This window comes from Apodemus sylvaticus, chromosome 4 (assembly GCF_947179515.1).
Source record: "Apodemus sylvaticus chromosome 4, mApoSyl1.1, whole genome shotgun sequence".
NCBI classification, from domain to species: Eukaryota; Metazoa; Chordata; class Mammalia; order Rodentia; family Muridae; genus Apodemus; species Apodemus sylvaticus.
This window is the reverse complement of record NC_067475.1, coordinates 62,672,545-62,695,510: the sequence shown is the minus strand read 5'-3', so window position 1 is coordinate 62,695,510 and position 22,966 is coordinate 62,672,545. Positions and strand designations below refer to the sequence as shown.

The 22,966-nt window shown below is 45.8% G+C and overlaps 1 pseudogene; it reads left to right on the top strand.

Moving 5' to 3' along the window:
• Positions 1–909: 909 nt before the first annotated feature.
• LOC127682162 (translationally-controlled tumor protein-like) lies at positions 910–1,395 on the top strand (annotated as a pseudogene).
• The last annotated feature ends 21,571 nt before the right edge of the window (positions 1,396–22,966 follow it).

Below are 22,966 nucleotides of genomic sequence, written 5' to 3'. Positions count from 1 at the left end.
ATATTTGCTGTTTGTTTGTTGTTTTTGTTTTTTGTTTTGAGACACCACCCTAGATTCAATCTGAAAACTTGAGACTCAGGCAACCTTCTGAGCACCTCTCCTCTCCTCTCCTCTCCCCTCCCTTCCCCTCCCCTCCCCTCCCCTCCCCTCTCCTGGCGGAGGCACTACAGAGGCAGCTTCTCCAGCACTGGCCTGTGACACACACGTGTGGAACTAAGGTGGAGAAGGGTTTTACTCGGGCAGATTATGTGGACATTCTGTTCACACAAACGGTCAAGGAGATGAACTGCAGAAGGGAGCACAGATGTGCGCTTAGGGAAAGTTCTGTGTCCCTCCAGGGCACACAGTTAGCCTTCAGGTTCGCAGATGCCAGCAGACCACAAGTCTGGTCACCCCAGAGGTTGGACTCCTCTGGTTTGCTGGTTAACTCTTTCTGGGCAGCCACTAGGGCAGTGGCTCTCAACCTTCCCAGTGCTGCGCCCCTTTAACATAGCTCCTCATGTCGTGGTGACCCCTCAGTCATATAATTATTTTGTAACTTTGCTGCTGTTGTGAATCATAATGTAAATATCTGATGCAGTGACCCCTGTGAAAGAGGTACCCCACCTGCAAAAGGGTCGTGACCCAGGTTGAGAACCACTGCACTAGTGTTTACAACAGCCTCAGAACCAATTGGAAATATGCTTGAGGCAGGAGCTGAAAAGGTACGGGCCTGAACTTGGTGTCAATCATAAGATCCAAGTTTCCATTTACCTCCATGGTCATGTGATATTGTTCAAGGAACTATTTGAGGCCTTTTCCACCCACTTCTGCCCATCTCTCCACTCCCCACCCACCCCTCGTGCTGTCCGGCTAGCGCTGCTGCTGTCCCAGCCGTCACCATGATCATCTACCGGGACCTCATCGGCCATGGTGGGTAGAACAGAGGGTGCCACTGATGACTCGCTCATTGGTGGAAATGCTTCCGCTGAAGGTGCGGAGGGAGAAGGTACCGGAAGCACAGTAGTCACCAGCGATGTTGACACTGTCATGAACCATCACTTACTTACGAGAAACCAGCTTCACAACAGAGGCCTACAAACAGTACATCAAAGACTACATGAAATCACTCAAAGGCAAACTTGAAGAACAGAAACCAGAAAGAGTAAATAAAGCCTTTTATGACTGGAGCTGTTGAGCAAATTAAGCACATCCTTGCTAATTTCAATAATTATTAGTTTTTTGTTGGTGAAAACATGAATCCAAATAGTAAGGTTGTTCTCCTGAATTACCATGCAGTGGTGTGACTCCATTCATGATTTTCTTTAAGGATGGCTTAGAGATGGAAAAATGTTAACAAATTGGATCTCTCACATGTCACCATAATTGGCTGCTGCTTACATTCATACAACACCAGGACTTAGGACAAATGGGACTGATGCCATCTCGAGGTTTTTATTTTGACAGTGATTTATTTGGAGTGGAGGCATTGTATTTTTAAGGGAAAAAATGTCATGTGGGTTGTCTAAAAATAAAGTAAATTTGAATTTAAAAAGAAGAAAGGAAAGAAAGAAAGAAAGAAAGAAAGAAAGAAAGAAAGAAAGAAAGAAAGAAAGAAAGAACGAGTTTGAGATGGACATTTCCCTGTGGCTAACAGGAACTTAGTGGATATTACGGATCAAAGCAGCTGCTAGGAAATACTGCCTTGGAATTCTGTGACCTTTGCACCCTGAGTGTGGGCCTGGTTAGGCTCCAGGCTTCACTGCTGGCTCTGTCTCTCCTGCACCGATCTTCCACAAAATGCAAACTTTCCTTCTCCAGGCAGGACTTAAAACATTTTCTCTTTAATCCCAGCACTTGGGAGGCAGAGGCAGGCAGATTTCTGAGTTCAAGGCCAGCTTGGTCTACAGAGTGAGTTCCTGGACAAGCCAGAGCTATACAGAGAAACCCTGTCTGAAAACTGCCTCAAAAAACAAAAAACAAAAAAACAAAAAAATTTCCTCAATGGTTCTCAACCTGAGGGGGGCAGGTCTCAACCCCTTTGGGGATTACATATCGAAAAACCTGCCTATCAGATATTTATATTGCAATTCATAACAGTAGCAAAATTTAGTTGTGAAGTAGCAACAAAAATAATTTTCTGGCTGAGGGCTAACACAGTATGAGGAACTGTATTAAAGGGTCTCGGCACCAGAAGGGTTGAGAACTACTGCCTTCTAGAAAACCCTGGTCATCTTCCTGCGTGCTTATTGGCAAGAGGCCCAGCTCCTCAGCTTTGGATAAAGCCTTATCCTTTGATGTGTCCCTCACGGAGAGAAGCCAGATCAATGTAACTAGCTTTGGGTGGGGTTCCCAGTGGGCACCTCCCAGTGGCTTGCCTTCTTCACAGGGAACACCTCTGGGGTTGGATATTGAAAGCCCAGACCACGCCTCTTCCTTCCTCACCAGGGCTGCCCTCAAGCTGACTCTGTTCCAAAGTCAGGAAGCCTGGTGACAGCTGTCTTAACTTGTGCCGCCTCCCTGATCCACAGACTCTGACTTCTGCTCTGAAGGAGTCTACCCAAATCTTGGGCTCTGTGGCATATAGCTGGCTGCCGGCTATCCCTAGAAGGCTGTGGTCTGCATTGTAGGATTGTTCTGGAAGTACCGTGGGGAGATGAGTACGGAAGTGCTCTCACCAATGAAAATACCCCCCACATCTATGCACATCTATGAGAAGTTATTTACACACAGAGAAAATGAGTGCCTGGTGGTATTATAGACAAGGTCCTACCATCCCAAAGACTTCAAAAATAATATCTGTCTTGCTACTTTTATCATAAAACGTATACAGCCAGAATGAAAGAGAGGGAGATCTCATGGCACCTAGCATGACCATGAACTCCTGCCTCAGTCTCCCAGAAGCTGGGTTATATGCATGCACCACCATGCCTGGCATATTCTACTAGTTTGCAAACATTTCTATTAGCAATAAATTTTATCGCATTTAAAAATCTCCATTGGATTCTATTTTCCTGGTTTTCTTTCATTTCCGATGAATGTCATTTATTATTATGAAGTCTCCTGTAAAACAGTGATGCTTTCATTATGAGTACAGCAGTTTACATCAGAGATTGAGAGTAGCAGTTGGAGTTTCAGGCCAGCCCTCTAATTCCTGGGCTTGGTTTTGAGATGTAACACTGAAAAAAAACCACTATGGCCAAGGAGGGGAGAGTATGAATCACAGTGTTACAAAGTGACTTACCAAGCTGGGCGTGGTGGCACGAGCCTGTAATCCCAGTACTTGGGAGACAGAGGCAGGAAGATTTCCGAGTTCGAGGCCAGGCTGGTCTACAGAGTGAGTTCCAGGACAGCCAGGGCTACACAGAGAAACCCTGTCTTGAAAAAAGCAAAACAAAACAAAACAAAAAAACAAAGTGACCTATCCGGTGGCCAAGATTGCTCAGAAGTTAACCAGTCCTGCAGACACCTGAGTTAGGTTCCCAGCACCTGTGTTCAGGCTGGGGAAGCAGACATGGGGAGATTACAGCAACCCTAAACTCCAGTTCTAGGACACCCTAAACTCTTCAGATCTCTGAGGGTGCCTGCATTAACGTTAGCATATCCACACATAACACATAATTAAAAAATAAAATGTTTTTTAATAATAAAAATGATTAGCTCCTTATTTTCCAGTGTTTTATTTAAATATTTTATTACATTTATTTATTCCAGTGTGTGTGTGTGTGTGTGTGTGTGTGTGTGTGTGTGTGCCTACCATGGCTCATGTGTGACCGACCATCAGAAGATAGCTTACAGGTGTCAGTTCTTTCCTTCTGCCACCTGGGTCCCAGGGATCAAACTTAGGTCATTAAGCTTGGCAGCAGGCATCTTGCCAGCCTATAGCTTAGGCTGCTGGCCATCTTGCCAGCCTATAGCTTATCTTGAATCAGACAGCATTCTCTCATCATTTGTTCTAAACGCCCAAAACAGGGATAGCAGTGTGTCTCTTCTTTCCAAGTCCAGTTATTGTATTGACAAAATCTACTAAAATCTAAAATTTCTCAAATGGTTAGCGCTCTCTGTAGACTACATGGATTAGTGGTGGGCTGTTCCGATAATGAACCTGCACTCTTAGAAAGACCGTGTGGTGATTTGTAATATTAAAATATTTAAAGCTATGTCCTTTTACAGTTTTGGGTTCCACGGTCTTGTCTGTTGGAAGGGCACCCGGTTTCAAAGCCATCTAATTCGTTTTTCTTACTGGTTCCACCCGAGTTTCCACTTCATCTCTCACCCGGTCTGTGGCTGTTAATCCCAAAGAGCACCTTCGCTGCCCCGCCACGATGAGGGCCCAAAGCTGTGGCGAGTTTGCAGGGCTTTGGAACAGCGAGGAGATCCTTAGCCCAGGACAACTCTTCATCCGATTCCCACGGCACGTTCTTGCCTCCTTCAGCATTCACACTGTCTCAAAGTCCATCATTGAAATCCAACAACTGGAACTCCCAGCCAGCCCACAGCATCCGCATACTCACAGCTCTGGCATTTTGTCGACTTCTGCAATGGGATATCAGTGTTTTGTTTGGCCATTGCAAGTGTTTCCTCCTGTTACAAAATCACTCTTTCCCACTTGTATCTGCACAGCCCCAGTACACGGGGCCAGGTGAAGCTGGTGGCTGTACTGCATGCAGTCACCCTCTGCCCTTAGAACTAGAAAGGAAACAGGACAGTATTTAAATGTCGCAGTCCAAATGTCCAGTGTCCCAGGCTTGTAATAATGGAGACACTGTCATCACACAAACGTCCGAAAGAAATGCTTAGTGGAGAGATTGCTTAGAGTGTTCTCAGAAATCTTGGGGTCTACTTCCTCCTAGAAGTCAGGAACAGGATGCTGCAGACTGTCAATGGGTCATTAATTTGACACTCATTGGCCCTTTTGTTGACAGAATTGAGGGGGGTGGGCTTATTCTCATGCCTACCACTAAGACTCTTTCTAGGGGAGGCATGAAATCAGGGCAGCTGCTTAGAAACCATGGGCAGCACAGTCCCGTGCCCTGCATTTACCAGCATGGAACAGGGAAGGTGATCCACAACTGTGGGCCCAATAGGCCCTCAAGAGGTTTGAATTGACCCTCAGTCCTGGCGTCTGGAAATCCATCATTCCACATAGACACAGACACCCGAGCTGAATGAGTAATTAGTATGGTTTAGAAAATTCAATTCAACAAGCAGTTATTGAGTGCGCTGTGAGCACACAGTGTTCAGGACCAGGTGCTGGCCGAGGGAGGAAACAAGGGTGGGAGAGACTATGCAGTCATCTAGGAAGCGCGGCTCATTCCCAGAAGTGCTCAGTCCTGGCAGAGACAAAGGCTACGTAGGAAATAATGAGAAAATATAAGGGACAGTGTCTGATATTTAAAAGCATAGGCTGAATGTAAATCAGACCTGCGGCATCAGCGCGGGCAATGGATCAGAAGGGAGCCGGGGTGGCACGGAGCCTGTCGGTGGACTAGTAACTGGCCCAGGGAGAGCTGAGGAGCCTGCATTGGAACACGATGGGAAAGCACAGACTGGGGGTCCGATGGCGGTGCAGGGGTGGGGTGGAGGGGGGAGGAGGAACTAGGCATGTTAAAAGCATGCTCTTATTTTGACAGGAAAGATCTTAGTAGATCTTCCTAGAACTATGTGTGAGAAGGTATGTGTGCATAGGTGAAAATTTGTGTCCCTGTAATTTTAAGGCTCCCCCTTTTTTTGTTCTAGAAGCACCTTTTTCGCTTTCACTGTAGGAGCCTTGGAGGTCATTGCGCTCCGAGTTCGCACAGTGAACTCACACACAGGCCTGTCTCTTCATAGGGAGAGATGCGCAACCTAATCTGTCTTCTATCCAGAAGGCTGGGAGAGGATAGGGTTAATAGCCTGGTGACTTTGAACTGTCTATGTCACCAAGACCATAGTGGCATACTTCCCCAGACCCTTATGGTGAGCTTGTCAATCTATAGACTCTATTTTCATGCCACACGTTGTTAATCTATAGAACCTATCTTTATAGAAGATGCCACATGTACTTTACAATGAGTTTTGATATGGTCATGTCTTAAACTTTATTATGCATACGGGATTGAGTTATTTATCACCAGGAAAATTTTCACTAACTTGTACTGTGCTTAAATATACCTACAATAAAGTACTCAAAGAAAGAACTCTGGAAGTTTGAACCACTACCAGCTACCAATATGATCATCACCAGGATCATATTGAACCGAACTGCCTTCTTGCCTCCTGCTGATCATTCATGGTGGCCACAGAGAACCCCCACCCCCACATCACGGCCTTCCCTATGGAAGACCAAATGCTGGGCTTCTCAATGGGATACTTCTAGAAATGATGAGCCTGTCGTGGAAATTAATTTAAATCTTCCTGAGGTTGTTAGCTAGCCTGCACACTGAGATATGTGGAATATGAATTTAAGGAGAGCAAGGAGGTGTGTAACATCCTTAAAATGATCTCGGTGTAAACACTACGTAAAACAAAATTCTTAGAGTCATTGCTTCCATTGGCAGGGTCCCCCTGCCCTTCCAGATACACTGGGGATAAACTTTTCCTCTTTTGAAGTTAGGCGGAGTCCTATGACTACCAGTGCTGTGAACAGCCTCTGAGAGGAAGTGGTCCAGACCCTTGATTCTGCATGCTCCTCTTCCTCCATCACTGCAGAGCTCACAAGAGCAGATAGAGCCCAGGATGGACCCTAGAGGCAGCTCCTCGGTGACGTGTGTCCTAGAGAGTCATTGGGGACCTTGGTGGACTTTTCAAGAGTAATCAGTTGCTGTGCTGAGCCTTAAGATGGGGTTCTTTCTGCCACAGCAGCACCTCGTCCTTGATGTGTTTATATTTAAAAAAAAAAAAAAGGAGAAAGGAGATATATTCTATGGTTGTATGGTTGAAGAGGTTAGCTCAGGAATTTTGGAAGATTCCACCAGACCCCTCTCCTCCTGGAAGAGAAAGATCAAACAGCATTTAGGTACCCCTCCCCTCTGGAAGGGAGAGGCTAATTAACATTCCTCAGAACAAGGGGAGGGGAGGGCAGGGGAGGGGGACCAACTATCAGTCACCTTTAGGTGGGAGAGGCCCAGAGCACTTAGATACATTCTGTAGGACTGACCACTGGCCACCTACAGACAAGAGAAGTCCTTATACCTCATTCCCTAAAGTTTAAAAGTCACACTGTTCTGCCAATCGCATTGTGCCTAATGGCTACTGCTCTGAAAACTATATACAAACTGACCACACAGGCTGCTTGGGGTCGCCACCTCTCCTTCGGGTGTAGGACAACCCCAACATGTTGGAACAATAAATTCCTCTTGTTTTTTGCATCCATTCCCGGCTCTGCGTTGTTCACTCGGGGTCCCCGGAAGCTAAGAATCACCAGAGTCTTACACAGGGACGTGTGGGTGAAGGGGTGTGTCAACGGGCCCATGCCAAGGCACCCCTTCCCCCAAGGGACCAGCCAGCCACAGGATGGCGTAGTATAGAATATAATTTATTTAGGGTATGGAGAGGGGAGTTAAGAGGGTAGTAGAGGAGAGAGAGAGAGAGAGAGAGAGAGAGAGAGAGAGAGAGAGAGAGAGAGAGAGAGAAGGAGGAGGGGGCCAGCAGCCCCTTTCATAGCGGGGGGGTCAGGTCTACCTGGCTATTGCCATGTAACTGTGGGGTGGAGTTTAGACTAATGCTAGCAGTCCTATCCCAGTTTAAAGGCAAGTCAGACTTAGCGCTCTCACAGGTCAGAGCTGAGTTCAAAGAAGGTAAAGACAATCTCCAGGCATCAGTGAACTTTATGGGGAAAGAGACGATTTTAAGGTTCTATGCGCTCAAACCTCGTATACCTTTCTGAGTCTCCTGATTGCCCCTTGAGGGAAGCAACCAATTGCTTGACTCTTCACTCTACCAGCCCCACCCCAGAGCTGAGGTTCTTGCCAAGATTTCTGAGCTGTGTTAAGATCGGGTGAAGGCTCTGGGCCAGTGTGGTTCTTACAGCTCATAAACCAAGTCTTATTTGTGCTGAGCCACAGAGGCACTTGTAGAAATTAAAGAAAATGGCACATCAGAGAACATAGAAGTGGCTTACTCAACAGTCCCCGGGCATCCAGTGAGGCTCCCAAGAGCAGGGGAGTAAGGGCTGGAGAGGAGTCTTGGCTAGAGAGCAGGAGAGCCAAGCAGATGCAAGCTTCTCTTCCTTTGTTCCTCTCACACAATACACAGAGGCAGGGGTTTGTCTTGTGACACTTGCAGGCAGCAGTGGTGGTGGTCCTCCCTGGATGGTGATCCTCCCTGGGTGGTAGTCCTCCCTGGATGGTGGTCCTCTCTGGGTGGTGGACTTCCCTGGATGGTGGTCCTCCCTGGAAGGTGGTGGTCCTCCCTGGAAGGTGGTGGTCCTCCCTGGAAGGTGGTGGTCCTCCCTGGAAGGTGGTGGTCCTCCCTGGAAGGTGGTCCTCCCTATGTGGTGGTCTTCCCTGCATGGAGGTCCTCCCTGAGCTGTGTGCTGTCTTATTCACCACAATTTAGGTATCACACACAAACATCCCCCACACACGCACACGCACGCACACTTTTCTCACTGTGGCACCGTCGACCTGTGCTTTCTGAGAAGGTATCAATCCTTTATCAGGTTCTCAGGAGAACTTGGAGTATGACAATGAGCACTACCATCCCATTTTATTTACAAGATTAGCCAGGAAGTCGACACTAGAGGCCTGAATCAGAACAAGTGGATGTTCTAGAGGATTCTCAAGTGACATTCCATCTCCTGTGGTCCCTCTGACATAAATGTTGTTCCTTCCTGAAATGAATATAAGTTGCTGTAAGATGCTCTCTGCTTTCTTTTATTTGGTGTATGGAAATATCTTTGTTTTTCCCTTTTTCTTGGTAGGTAGTTTTGCTAAGCACAATTGTTAAGTTGACAGCCACTTCCTCTGGGCACCCCAGGACCTTCTTTGAATGCTTTGTTCTTGTTCTGTTGACAAACTCACAGATGGCCATTAGCAGGAGATCTGTCTTTACTTCCTAAGTTTCTTCAGTTTTCTCTCTATGATGTTCTGCAGTTTTTCTACCATGTGTTTAGGGTTGAGGATTCTTAAAATTTATCTTGGTTGGCATTTATTATATGAAAAATCTTCTATGTGATCTCTTCATCGAATACCTCTCCTTGGATGGGGGTAGGGTGGGGAGGCTCTTTGAAAGCAGTCTCCATCTCCACACTCACTGTCTCCTGAGGTAAGAGGATGATTTACCCAGCAGGTGAGCTTGGCCTGGGCACCTGAGTTGCTCGCCTACACCTGCTGTTCCCCTTTCTCTGGGACCCAGCTGGAATTCTCTCTGTTCCTCTGTGTTTAATTTTCTTCAGACAGACATTGGAGAGGATGAGGGTCAAGGGTTGTGACTTGAATTGTCCGGTGCTGCCTATTACGATCTAGGTTAATTTGCTTAATCTGAGACAGTATCAGGAGCATTGTTATTAGACATGCTCCTTCGTGCTTATTCAACGGTTCTTTCAGAAACAAGCCTGGCGGTTGATCTCCAGCCACTAAACCTAATGCACACTTCCAGTTGCATCCAAAAGTGAAAAGAAATGGAGTAATGGCTTGCCATTTATTGTCCTTCTCTCGGCTTTCCTAATCCCTGCCTCACTTATTCTGGAATTCTAACTCATTCTACACTAGATCCCAATCTGTTTATATCTCTTAACTTCCATTTTATATTTGCCATGTTTCTACTCCATCCCCTCCCCCTCAGTTCTGGGTAACTTCTTTCAGTTCACTAATTCTTTCTTTAGCAGTCTGTAGCCCATTCTTTGTTGTGAAGCACTTTTTCTTGCATGTGCCTAAAATTCTCTTTTCCTCCTACATTGCTATAAGCTATACCTTAAACCTAGCATCTGAAGTCCCATATAACCTGTTTTGTTTGGTATTTTACTGACCCTGACCTTAGGTAGCTTATTTCCACGAGTCTTTCATAATTTCAGTGTGATCTCATGTTTGGCTGAATATGTGGGAATCCTGAGACACGAGGATTGAAGACAATACCTTCAGGAAACAATTAGCGTTTGTTTCAGCTGTCACTGAATACAAAGCAAACCTGGAGGTACATCCAGAAATAAATACCTCCTGCTATGCTTTCTAGATATGCATGGTTTGCAAAATCCAGTTCCGAACTCACAGTTCTAAGAACCATTGTTCACCCAGTCAGTTCAAACCAGACCTGAAAAGATCCCCTCAATGTCCCCTGTGCTCTGAGCACTTTTTGCCCTGAGATCCTTCGGATGACTTCTCAGTTCTGCCTATGCTGCAAGGAGGCCTCCACTCTGACCCCCGAGTTGGTCAGGGCCTAGGTATTAACTATGGTTCCTATGTCATCTTTGAACCAGAGTCTGGGTTACAGAAAGCAACAGATCCCCACGGAGCAATGACAGCCCCCGGAGATGGCTCGTCCCTGAGTTTCCTGGCTTCTGCTTCCTTCTGGGAGAGCCCTCCCAAGCTGCCTTTGTCAAGATCAATTACACCTTTCAGGGGTGGGTGATATACGCCCAGCAGTTTGCGGAGTCCCGCAGTGACATGTTTTCTACTTTGTTCACAATATTGCTAAAACCAGAAACCTCCTGTGTGCTGAACAACTGAACCCAGAGAATAAAATGGATTGCCTTGTGTCCCCAGGCCTGGTGCCACGGCTTGTACGGTGCTGCCGCATTGGTGGCCATTCATTGTTTAAACAGTCTTCTGTGCCCCAGAAACATTGTGGGTTGTAGACTTGAACTTCTCAAGATGGAAGCAAGAAGTTATTTGTCCTGGCGATGAAGAGATGGCTTAGTGATTAGGAGCACTTGCTGCTCTTCCAGAGTACCAAAGTGTGGTTCCTGCTCGACCCACAGCGAGCAGGTCGCAATGGATGGCCGGAAATGCCAGCTTCAGTTGGCCTGAAGCCCTCTACTGACTTCACCAGGCACCTGCACACACACGGTAAACCTGTGAGCACATACACATGCATACACACATACACAAACATGCGCACACACCATGCATACATACACACCATGCACACACAATAAAAAGCAAATCTTTTTTTATTAAAAGAAACTATTTCTCTTGATTCCAAGGCAGTTGCGGGACCAGGCGTGCCACTCAGTGCCCATTGGTGCATCATTGCAAGGTTTCGATTTGGAAAGGAGCAGTGTGCAAGACAGGAACACAGAACAACTGCATGATTACTCTTCTGGGGGCAGTGGCAGAGATGCTAAGGCAGAGTGACTGACACCACTGGTGGGCACTGCTGGGCTGCCCTGTGTGGTCCTTGCACATGTGAGTGACTGCATAGCTTCCAGTCCTGACTTCTGACCTTCCCAGAGTCTGTGTGATACCTGACATCCCATAATGAATTTTCTTTCTGCTTAAACTAGCTAAGCAGGTGATTGTGTTTTCAATTACAGACCCTGACTGATACCCTGTGGATATAGCAATGTGCCGAGGTTTAATTATGAAGACAAAGTCTGCAAGCTACATGCAGAAATCAATATCATTATGTCTAGTACTGCCTCATTGAACTCTGTAAGCTAATGAAGAGGTTTGCAAACTCAGATTGCCAAATAAATTTGATATTATATTTAGAAGGGGAAAATAATTAAGAAAATTAAAATATACCTTGCCGTCAGCAATTGTGCTTTTTTAATACATGAAGGAAGCTATTGTCTGTTGCAAACTTAGAGCTGTATGGAGTTAGTGTGTGTGTGTGTGTGTGTGTGTGTGTGTGTGCTTCAAGTTGCATCTGATCTGCAGCTTAGTTAAAAATAAGAAATGAATATTTGGTTCCAGTTGGGATTGTTTGTGAGCTCCTGCCAAGGTTATTATTACGCAGATACAAGGAGGTCAGCATCATGGAGATAAATAATCACGCTGATTTTCCACATGATGGCTCACGACACCATGGATAAAGAAAGACTACTCATCTCTGTTTCCATTCCATTTCACCTCTGCTCCCTCGGCCGGGAGTTTCCTCCCGTCTGTCTCTGTGGACCTCTGTTGGTTGTCACTGTCCTCTAAAGCTCCTTTCTGATGCCACTTCTTCCAGGGGACCTCCCTCAGTCAAAGCGGGAGTTAGGCGGGGCCTCTTGGGTTTGGGGTCTCCCGGGCGTGACGTAGGCGTCAGCCCATGTCATGGTGGGGCAGGAGCAGACCGAGCCGTGCTCACACTCAGATGCCCTTCTCCTTTACCCTCCCTATTCCCCTCAGGCCCGCAACCCCTGCGGATAAACCATCTACACTGAAAAGAGGTCTCCCTCCTAGAGGCGTGCCTCAACCTCCTAAATGCAGCCGAGTTGCCGGGGAAGTTTGAACATCCCACTTCTGAAGGAGTCTGACAATTTTCTGAGCATTCGGGATGATTTTTATCTGTTTGGTAATACCATACAAGTGCAGAACTTCCTTATGGTGTCTACCTTCCCAGCCTTTCCAGGTCTGGTCTGACAAATATCTGTGCAGGCCTAGGTCTACCTGTCTACCACGCTGGCTTGTTCCATAGAGATCTCTTGCCAGTAGAAAGGGGACAGGGCACAGGTTAGGGACAGAGGGAACTTTCCTCGGGGCCCCCTCCTTTGTTCTGTATTGTGATTAACTTCTGTGAGACTGAAGGGAGGAGGAGGGAATATGTAAAAAGGATTCTCCCCTGGATTATAGTTTTATAATCTCACTGTATCGAAAGAACACACATACCTGACACAGCAATAGGGGTGCTGATCACTACCTTGGAGTTAATTTCTGCCCCCTCTGCCTTTCTGAGCTTCAGAAGGTTCATTCTACTGAGCGGCATCACCTGAATTCTCTTCCTGCCTGGCTTTTGATGAGGTTGGAGGGCAGACAACAACCGTGAAGAAGGAAAGCGGTTGGGGTTTTCTCTCCCACTACTTCCTGCTTTGGTACTTATCTCTGACTCCACTTCCGCCCTTCCTCCAGGCAATCCTTACTGGACCCTCATTCCTCTGTCCTAAGAAGTAACAACTTCCAGCTATTCTAAGCCTCATGCTCTTCCAGTGTCCCTATTGGCTCCCTTGACTTTGCCCACACATCATCAATGGCCCCTTTGGTGACATCTCCCTCCTTCATCAGAATTCTATTTCCACCAGTGCCCTGAGCTACAAAGGAAGACACATGAAAGTCACACGAAGAGTTGTATCTCTATTACAAACGAGGTCTTCAACCAGAGATTCCAGACTTTCCAATACTGCCCTGCCTGACTCCTTTACGGGAGCTTGTTCCATAGCTGCACCGGGGTCAACAGCACGCAGCATCTACTGGGCTCACAGTGGGTGGTGGCAGGAGCCCTGCCAGCCCAAGAGCTCAGGTCTCTGAGTTGAAGCCATAGAAATATTATACATGCCTCCAGGTCAACTACTCGAATGCCACACAAAAGAGGAGGGTTAATTATCTGTTCCTAGTCCTTCTAGAAACTCTAAAACAGAGGTTACCCTCCTGGACTATGGTATGATTTAAAATAAATGGAAAAGGGTTTTCAGGATTGGGTGTGGTGTATTCTTTTAATCCCAGTATTCCAGACTCAGAAGCAGTCAGAGTGATGTGAGTTCAAGGCTAGACTGGTCTACATAGAGTGCTTTGGGCCAGTCAGGGCTATCTAGTGAGAACCTATCTCAAAAGGAAACATAAAAGAAGGAAGGAAGGAAGGAGGGAGGGAAGGAGGGAGAGAGGGAAGGAGGGAGGGAGGGAAGGAATATAGATGAAGGAGAAAGGGAAGGGTTTTTACAAAGTCTTTTCCATGTTCCTTTAGGACTGTTGGGGTTTCTAGAAGATTCTATGAGTTACACATAAAGCAGAGAAGAAAAGTATTGGTGTTGATGGGGTCAGAGCTAAATGTATTTTAAGTTGGAAGAAGCGAACAAAACATCATCCAGAGGTCATATGACTTCATGTGCGAAGTGCCTTTCAAATAAATAAATAAATAAATACATAAATAAATAAGGAACATGCTTATCTCTGAAGGTGTAGGGACTCAGAAAGGGGTGTGATCAGGCCTTGGTAAGTTTTCCCTAGTCTATTGTTACATTACATCGTTCTGTTCTTCTACTGTATTCCTCTGATTATCCACTTTTTTTTTTTATCAAACCTGTATTCAGGTTTATCTATTCTTCCAGACCTTCATTTCCTGATGAAGTCTCCCAAGTTACTTAAAACTTACCTTAAATACATTTGTATGCTTGTCTCTTAATAATCTGCCTTTCACTACGGAGGTCTCGACCCTAAACCTAGGGTGAACTGAGATGTTTTCCAAGCCCCATAGTAAGACTGTACAGCAACATTTTCAGCAGGGAAACAAGTGACTGTTTCTGACACTGTCCTGTTACAGAGGGGGAACACATCTGCTCAGGAGCTTGCCTGAAGCCACACTGAATAGGGAAAAGGGCAGAAGGAAAGCCTCCCTCTTATATGTGTGTCCCATAAAAATATGTTCCCTAAGTCACACAATCCTGAAAAGAGTTCCTCTTGAAAAGTTTGCTCTGAAAGAGGGCTCAACCAGAAAAGAGCTCTCCCAAAAATACCTTCCCCTAAGGAAAGACTCCTGGAGAGAGTCAACCCTTATCTCAGAAACCCTCCACCAAGGACAGTGCCCTTTAAGTGTTTGTTCCCATACCAGATCTTCTAGAAGCTTCCCAAGAAGAGAAGCATCTGAAGAGAGTTCTCCCTGAGGAGATCCTGCCTTGAGGTGAACTCTCCCTGAGAATTGTTCCCTCTGGGAAAGCCTCCTTTGGCCTTTTACTCACAGATTCTCCCTGGAATTCTGAGTTGAGCAGGAACAGACTTTCTGCTCTGGAAGAGAAATTTTCTAGCTTCAAAGAGTATGTATTTCTTTTTTAACTTCCAGGCTGCTCTTGAAGGATGCCAATGGAGTGTTTTATGGGCCAAATAGCTACTCGGGAGAGAACTCGCTCACTGCCTGGCTAGCCCTGGCCTTCCTTCATTCTCCCCCTTTCTTAGGCCCCTGCCTCACCGTGTTCCGGCCTCCATCCTGTATTGTTCGCACTTTGGCACCATTTCAAAAGCAAGCTCCTCACAAATATACAATGGTGGCACTCAGCTTGGTTCCTAAATGACCAAACCCGAAAGACTATACGGCACCACCCAGTGCTAAGAAGGGACTCTCAAGCCTCAAAAATAGACATGGGGGCACCCCAAATGTGCATCGAGAAGTGAAAGTCGACAATCAGAAGAGTCTGCCTATCACCAGACTGTCTGCTATGTTTTGGCTTTTGAGACAGGATCTCACACTGCCCAAGCTAGCCCTGGACTCGATATACGTTCTACGATGGCCTTGAAGTCTGGACTGCCAAGATTAAAGGGAGGTGCACACCCAGCCCATATGACCTTCTGCAAGAGACCAAGCCATATCAACAGTAAAGAGATCAGTGGTTCCCAGAGGTTGGGGGAAGGGATGATTTAACAGAGGAGGGAAGGTCGATGGGGCAGTGAACACTACATGTATAATACTATAATAGCAGCTACACTTCACTATTGGTTCAACTAGAATATGTGAACACACAGAATATACATATTGCGTAGCAATGAGAGTGAACCTTGATGTAAAATTTAGATAACAATGCAAAATGGTCATTGTAACAGATGTTCTAGTCTGATGAAGATGTTGATGATAGAGGAGACTTTGAATCTGTGAGCTCGAGAGAGAGTATAGGAAATCTGCTGCGAGCCTAAAACTGCTCTAAAATACATAGTCTGTTAATCAAAAGAAACTGAAGCAGTTTCTTTCTCATCTGCAATGTTTGCATTCTAACAGTGTCCAGACCCTAAAAGCCAACACCAGCTGCCTTCCTGGTATACCATTTGTTTTCTATTGGAACCCCATCCTCAGGTTGCTTGTTGATTCTACATGCAGAAAAACATGAAGCTATTAATAGTGGAGCTCCAGCTATCTGTGAGTGGTGTGCCACCCATTTGGGAGGCAGGAGGCTTCCTAATCTTTTTATGGCCCTGGTCTTGAGACACCGATCTCTCTGAAGTATTGGAGATCTTTACTCCTCTTCCTGGTAAAGCTTCTCAGAAGATCCCAGCCTGAGGAGTGAGGGAGAGGATACATTGCTGGCAGGGGCGTGTCCGAGTCTCGGGCATCTCTGATCTCTTGCTCTCCCTTGCTCCGTAGTGGAGCTCAGTGTCCAGGGTACAATGTGGCACACTCGAGTTCCTCTGCAAGTACAGAGGTCAATGACGTGACCAACTGAGACTGTGACAACCTGTCTTCCTGTTGGAGCTGGTTTCACCTGACAGACATGCCAGCACAGGTCCATTCATTCCCCCAGGGTGCAGGTTATCTAGCAGGCCTGCTTCAGGTAACTGTGCTCAATGGGCTACCGCTAGTGTTCACAGTTTTAAGGAACATGTTGCTACTCCACTCCCCAAACAATCCTTTGGTAGCCTCAGTGTCCTGACCTCGAAGCAGGAACAGATCAGAGCAGTGAGTCTCTGTGACCTCGGCCAGCAGGCCACTCCCCTGCCCTCTCCCCTTTCCTGATGCTCTCCTATTCTACAAGTATGTGGTTTCTTCCTTTGCCCCTTGGATTTTCTCTTACCAGATGCAGAGATTGTTGCCTCTTCTTTCTTTTAAATCATATTTGCTTGATATTCATCCTTTTTACTTCTTTAAATGCTATTGCATGGGGGCTGGAGAGATGGCTCAGTGGTTAAGAGCACTGACTGCTTTTCCAGAGGTCCTGAGTTCAATTCCCAGCAACCACATAGTAGCTCACAACCATCTGTAATGGGGTCTGATGCCCTCTTCTGGTGTGTCTGAAGACAGTGACAGTGTACTCACATACATAACTTAATTAATTAATTAATTAAAATGTTATTACATTTATCTATGTCTCTGCATATATGTGTATGCATGCCTGTGTCTTGGTGTACTTACAGGGATCGAGGATCAACCTGAAGGAGGTGGTTCTCACAGTCCACCATATGGGTTCTGGGGCTCAAACTCAGCGTCCGGCTTGGCAGCAAGTGCCTTTCCCCAAGTCACCTCTTTGACCCTATTCTTTTACTTTAATCCTGCTGTATTCTTTTGTAGCCAAGGCACCTTCTGGAAATATTGTATTGGTGGATCTTTTAGATCATCCATTTGGAAATGTCCTATTTTGTGATGGTCAACTCCATTTATAATTATTATAATCATGTTATACTAAGACCTATTTCTACCATCTTACTCCACCTTTTCTACCACTGATAACTTTTAAAACTCTTCTTTGCTCAGGGCTGGAGAGATGGCTCAGTGGTTCAGAGCACTGGCTGTTCTCTCAGAGGACCTAGATTCAGTTGCCAGCACCCACGTGGCAGCTCAGAACCGTCTACCACTCCATTTCCAGGAGGCCAACACCCTCTCCCGGCCTCTACAGACTCAAGGTACATACACAGTGCACAGCCATCTGGGCGGGCAAAACACCCACGTGCAGAAAATAAAAATAAATAAAATCTCAAAAATAAATCTTTTTGCCTTTAACCAAACAGATTTGATTTTCTTTTGCCGGTATAAAGTAACAATTTATTTTTGTTCTTACAGTGACTGCACTTGAAATATATTCACTTATTTATCCTGACTTATTGAATTTATGAATATCTTCTTCTTCATCCGCAAAGTACATGTCATTCAGCAGGTTCCCTTTGTCTTCCTCCCACCTGGAGTACACAACAGTAACGCCCACGGGTATCTACCCCCCCCCACCACCACACCACACACATCGCACACACATCGCACACATATCACACACACACACACATCACACACACATATCACACATCTCACACACACACATCACACACACACCACAACACACAACACACATCACACACACACATCTCACACACACACACCACATACACACACCACACATACACACCATACACACACACCACACATACACACCATACACACACACCACACACACACACACACACACACCACACCACACCACACCACACCACACCACACCACACCACACACACACATACTACTCATGCAATCTGAATAGAATTCTAGCTTGGATTTTTATGAATATAATTTTTCTTCATTTCCCCACCTCAATCTTTGCTTTTTTTTCCTTCTAAGAATAACTTCCATGTTCTTTTTCCCAGATGTTTTTTCCTTCTGTCCTTATAAAGTGACCTCGTTACACGGGCTCTGGTGGAGGTCCCAGCAGAGCATCATTGGGTTAAATCATCGTGAGACTGTCTTCAGGCTTCAGGAAATGGACTCCTGACTACCTTGCTGTGACTGTCACAGCCCTCACAGTAATGCAGCTCAACACAGTGAGAAGCACATGGCGTCAAAGACACTTGCTGCAGATACATCCCTGATGACATCAGACTGTAGAACGTTCCAAGTAATGATGTTCTCATCCTTGGACACACTCTGGGCACAGTTTGTGCAGTGAACTGGCAGCATGTGGCACAAGGCCACATACCCACCCCTTATCTTTGATCATTGTGGAGCCAAAACCCAAAACAGCTTTGTTTGAAGGAAAGAAAGAAGAAAAGAAAGAAAGAAAGAAAGAAAAGAGAAAAGAAAAGTAAAGAAAAGAAAAGAAAAGAAAAGAAAAGAAAAGAAAAGAAAAGAAAAGAAAAAAGAAGACAACCATAAATCTCGGTTTATTTGACTGTCCTAACCTCACAATTTTCTATAGCAGTGGGTCTCAACCTTCCTACTGCTGCCATCCTTTAATATGGTTCCTCCTGTTGTGGTGGGTCCCCAATCATAAAATTATTTAAGTTGCTGTTTCATAACCATAATATTGTTAGTTATGAATCATATTGTAAATATCTGTCTTATGATGGATGGTCTTAGGCAACCCCTGTTGTAGAGAAAATATCTGTGTGTTATATGGATGCATCACCTGCCAATTAAAAAGCATATGGCCTATGGATTAGGCAGGGAATAGAAGGCGGAACAGCATAGAGGAGAAAGAATTCTGAGATAGAGCCAGGCACGAAGAGATCCACCTGGGAAGATGTGAGGAGACAGACACGCGGCGCCTGAGCACAGGTGACCAGACAGAATGTTGGTTCAAATGAATGGGATATTTGAAGTTAGATACGGTCAGAGAAGAGCCCAGCTCTATGGTCAAGGTATTTGTAAACATATTTTGATTGGAAATATATTTCTGGGAGCATGGGACTGGGAGGCAGAGCCAGACCTAACTACTACACTCTGTGAAAGGGCAGTTGACCCCCACGGGTTACAACTACTGCTCAATAGCATTGTTGGGTTTATTTCCCATTAGCTTGAATATTTCTTCTTACATTTTTTTAAGAGTTCAGGTTCTAAAACTTCATGAGCCAGAGAATATTATTACATTCAGAATATTTTTCATTACATCTTTCTATTCAGGTATTAATTTTGCTGGGTAGAAAAGTCAACACTCATCGATTTCACCTTGCCACGGTCTCTTCTGCGGCATGCATGTGTTAGCTCCAAGTGGTCCGGCGTTCATTGGATGCTTGCTCCTTTATGTAAGAGCTCCTATTTTTCTCCAAAATAGTTTGGGCCTTCTCTTGGTCTTCAATGATTCTACTGCACAGAAACTGCCTACTTAAGGAGTTTTCTGACTTGTCCCATAGACTCTGGTTTTTTTCTCTATTTGATTTTCCCTCCCATTGAATCGCTATTATCTGAGTACTAGAATTTTCACCCATCTTAACAGCTAGCACTTCTTCCCTTTAATTTCTCCTGTCTTGAATAAGGTTCACAGTGATTGCAGCATATGTCTGGGCACTTGTCCCAGATCTCATGCCTTCTGTGTCAGTCATTGCATTTGACAAACCGGGTGTTGCCAGGTGGTTGCTCTCTCTTTCTATCACTAATATTTTCCCTGGTTGAGTTTTTGACAGGGAATGGACCAACTTGCACAGCTTGTCTCTTCCTCCAAGATTGAATTGCTCCTAATTGACAGCTCGAGGGGAGGAAGCACGGGCAGGAAATCCTAGCATACTCGAGAGAGCCCTCTGAGAGGCTGGAGATTGCTGTGAGTCAGGACACGCTGTGATCACCTGAAATTGAAGGCAGACACAGTAGGCCTGGGGGAGTAAACATCTTTGCTCTTCTCCTCCTGTCCCTTGGCTATGGTCTGCCTCCCCACCACAGCCACTGGACTGGTTAGTTTTTGTCAACTTGACGTAAGCTAGAGTCACCAGGGAGAGGGGACCTCAGTGGAGGAATTGCCTCCATAAGAGTGACTGGGCTTTTCCTTGATTATTGATCGGAGTGGGAGGGCATAGGGCAGCATGGGTGGTGCCACCCTTGGGCAGGTGCTCCTGGGTTGTCTAAGAAAGAAAGCCGTGCTAGCTGTGGAAGCAAGCCAGTGAGCGGCCCTCTGTGGTGGTTTGTGCCTCTGCTCGAGTGCCTTCCCTGATTTCCCTCAGTGACTGAGTCTGTGCGAGAGAAAGCAATCTAACAGAGCCGGGAAGCACGGTGAAGTGGCTCTGCTGGGGTGGAGAGGGCACAGGGAGTGGCATCGAGAAAGCAGATCAAAAAGAGAAAAGAAGCTTCTGTACTTGTTACCCACGGTAGCCGAAGCCACTGCAAACACCGAATTAACCAATATTGAAAATGGCTCTCAGGGGAGATACACGGATAGATTCCTATGGGCTACTGATTGCACTTTCTTCAACTGATCAATATGTGAGTTTGTGTTCTGTGTGTTTCTCTTTAAAGGCATAGTTAAGATCTATTACCGTTGTGGTGACATTGAACTCATAGCCAACGCTATAATTCTTGTTTCAATGAAGCTTGGGTAACATGAGTTTGCTCCCTAAGGCACATCAGTTCTCCTGTTCTAATGAACAGCAGACAGCACCTCAGCCCTGTTATGGACTCGATGGGGCCCCTCAAGTTCATGATGAAGCTGCAATCCCAGTTAGGTCACATTGGAGGTAGGCTCTATATTTAAGGCCAAACAGAGTTTAAAACATCAGCCCCAATATAGTGCCTTATGAGAAGAGGAAGAGGGCCCTAAAGTGTGGGTATAGAGAAAGGGCTGTGTGCAGGTATGTTGAGAAAATCCCCCTCACCGGGACGTGGAAGCACACACCTTTAATCCCAGCACTTAGAAAGCAGAGGCAGGCAGACCTCTGTGAGTTCAAGGCCAGCCTGGTCTACAGAGATAGTTCTAAGACAGCCAAGGCTATTTAAAACAGTACACATACCTGTTTCTCTAAAACAAAAAGAAGAAGAAAAGGAGAAGGAAAAAGAGGAGGAGGAAGAAGAGGAGAAGAAAGTGTCCCTTCGAATCTGCATGTGGTGGTGTCCACCTGTAATCTCGAGGGAGATGGAGGCAGGAGAATCAGGATTCAAGGACAGCCATGTGAATTTGCTTTCACATCTGTGATAAACACCATGATTAAAACAAACTTGGTGAGAAAAGGGCTCATTTTATTTCAGGTTATAACTCATATTCCATCCCCAAAGGAAGTCAGGCAGGAACCCAAAGCAGGAGCTGAAGCAGAGACCGGAGGATCCGGCTTCTCATCCCCACTCAGCTTGCCCAAACAACCCAGGAGAGCCTGCCAAGGGAGATGGAGCAGCTGAGTGAGCTGGGCCCTCACTGAAGGATTAAAGAAAACTCTCCACAGACCGCCCACAGGCCAACCTAATGGACACGTTCCCAGATGACTCTAGCTTGCGTCAAGCTGACGAAAAATTAATCAGCACACCCACCTTGGCTATCATGAGTTTGAGGTCATATGAATTCTTGATCCCCAAAATAGAGATAGAGAGGCCTTACAGAAACCATCCCCACCTGGACCTTAACCCAGGGTTGTCTGCCCTTGGAAATGGGAAGAAATGGATCTGTGTTGCTTAATCCACCAGGACTTGCAAAAATAGGCAAAGCAGATGAGATGAAGGCTGTGTTTGAAGATCTTTTATCTCCTCTCCTCTCCTCTCCCCTCCCCTCCCCTCCCCTCCTCTCCATTCCACTCCTCTCCATTCCCCTCCCCTCCCCTCCCCTCCCTTCCCCTCCCCTCCTCTCCTCTCCCTTCCTCTCCCCCACCTTCTCTCTCCATCCATCCCTCTCTCCCTCCCTCTTTCCATGTATGGGTATTTTCCATGCATATATGTCTCTGCAGAATGTGCATGTAGTGCCTGCAGAATCCAGCAGGCATCAGGTCCCTGGGAACTGGAGTTACAAACAGTTGTGAGCTGCCATGTGGGTGCTGGGAATCAAACCAGGATTCTATGGAAGAGCAACCAGTGCTCTTACCCACTAAACTATCTCTGCAGCCCATGGAGACCACTTTCAATATAAAATCAGCACTTGTGGCTCTTGCAAATGACCCAGGCTGGAGTCCTAACAACCTTCCCTTCCCACTCCAGGGGATCTGACACCTTCCATCTCTTCTGGTGCCTGCTCTTATGTGTAGATATCCACACACATACACACAATTCAAATAAATATTAAATATTTATTTAAAGAACTGCTTTAAATAATTTCACAAATTATTATCAGACAAAGAAATAATTTTTTTCAAAAAAGAAACATCTACCCTAATTTTTTAATCTTTTCTTTGATAAATGTAACTTTTGCTTATGTTAAGGTTGTCTTAGCTCTCTTTGCTCTGCTATAAAAGAAATAACAGAATATCAGAGACTGGGAAATTTATGAAGAACCCAAGTATACTTCTAGTTCTAGAAGCTAGGAAGTCCATTTTCAAGGAGACATCTGTGTACCATCCCATGGAAAGGAGAGAGACAGAGACAGAGAGAGAGACAGAGACAGAGAGAGCTCACATGCACCATTATCTTGGTTATTGAGACCAGATCTCACTGGTAGCCCAGGTTGGCCTTGAACTCATGATTCCCCTGCCTTAGTCTCTCAAATTCTGGACTTATAGACATGTATTGCCACGCTTGGCTCCATATTCACTTTTTAAAAAATGGGTAGGGCTGGTGAGATGGTTAAGAG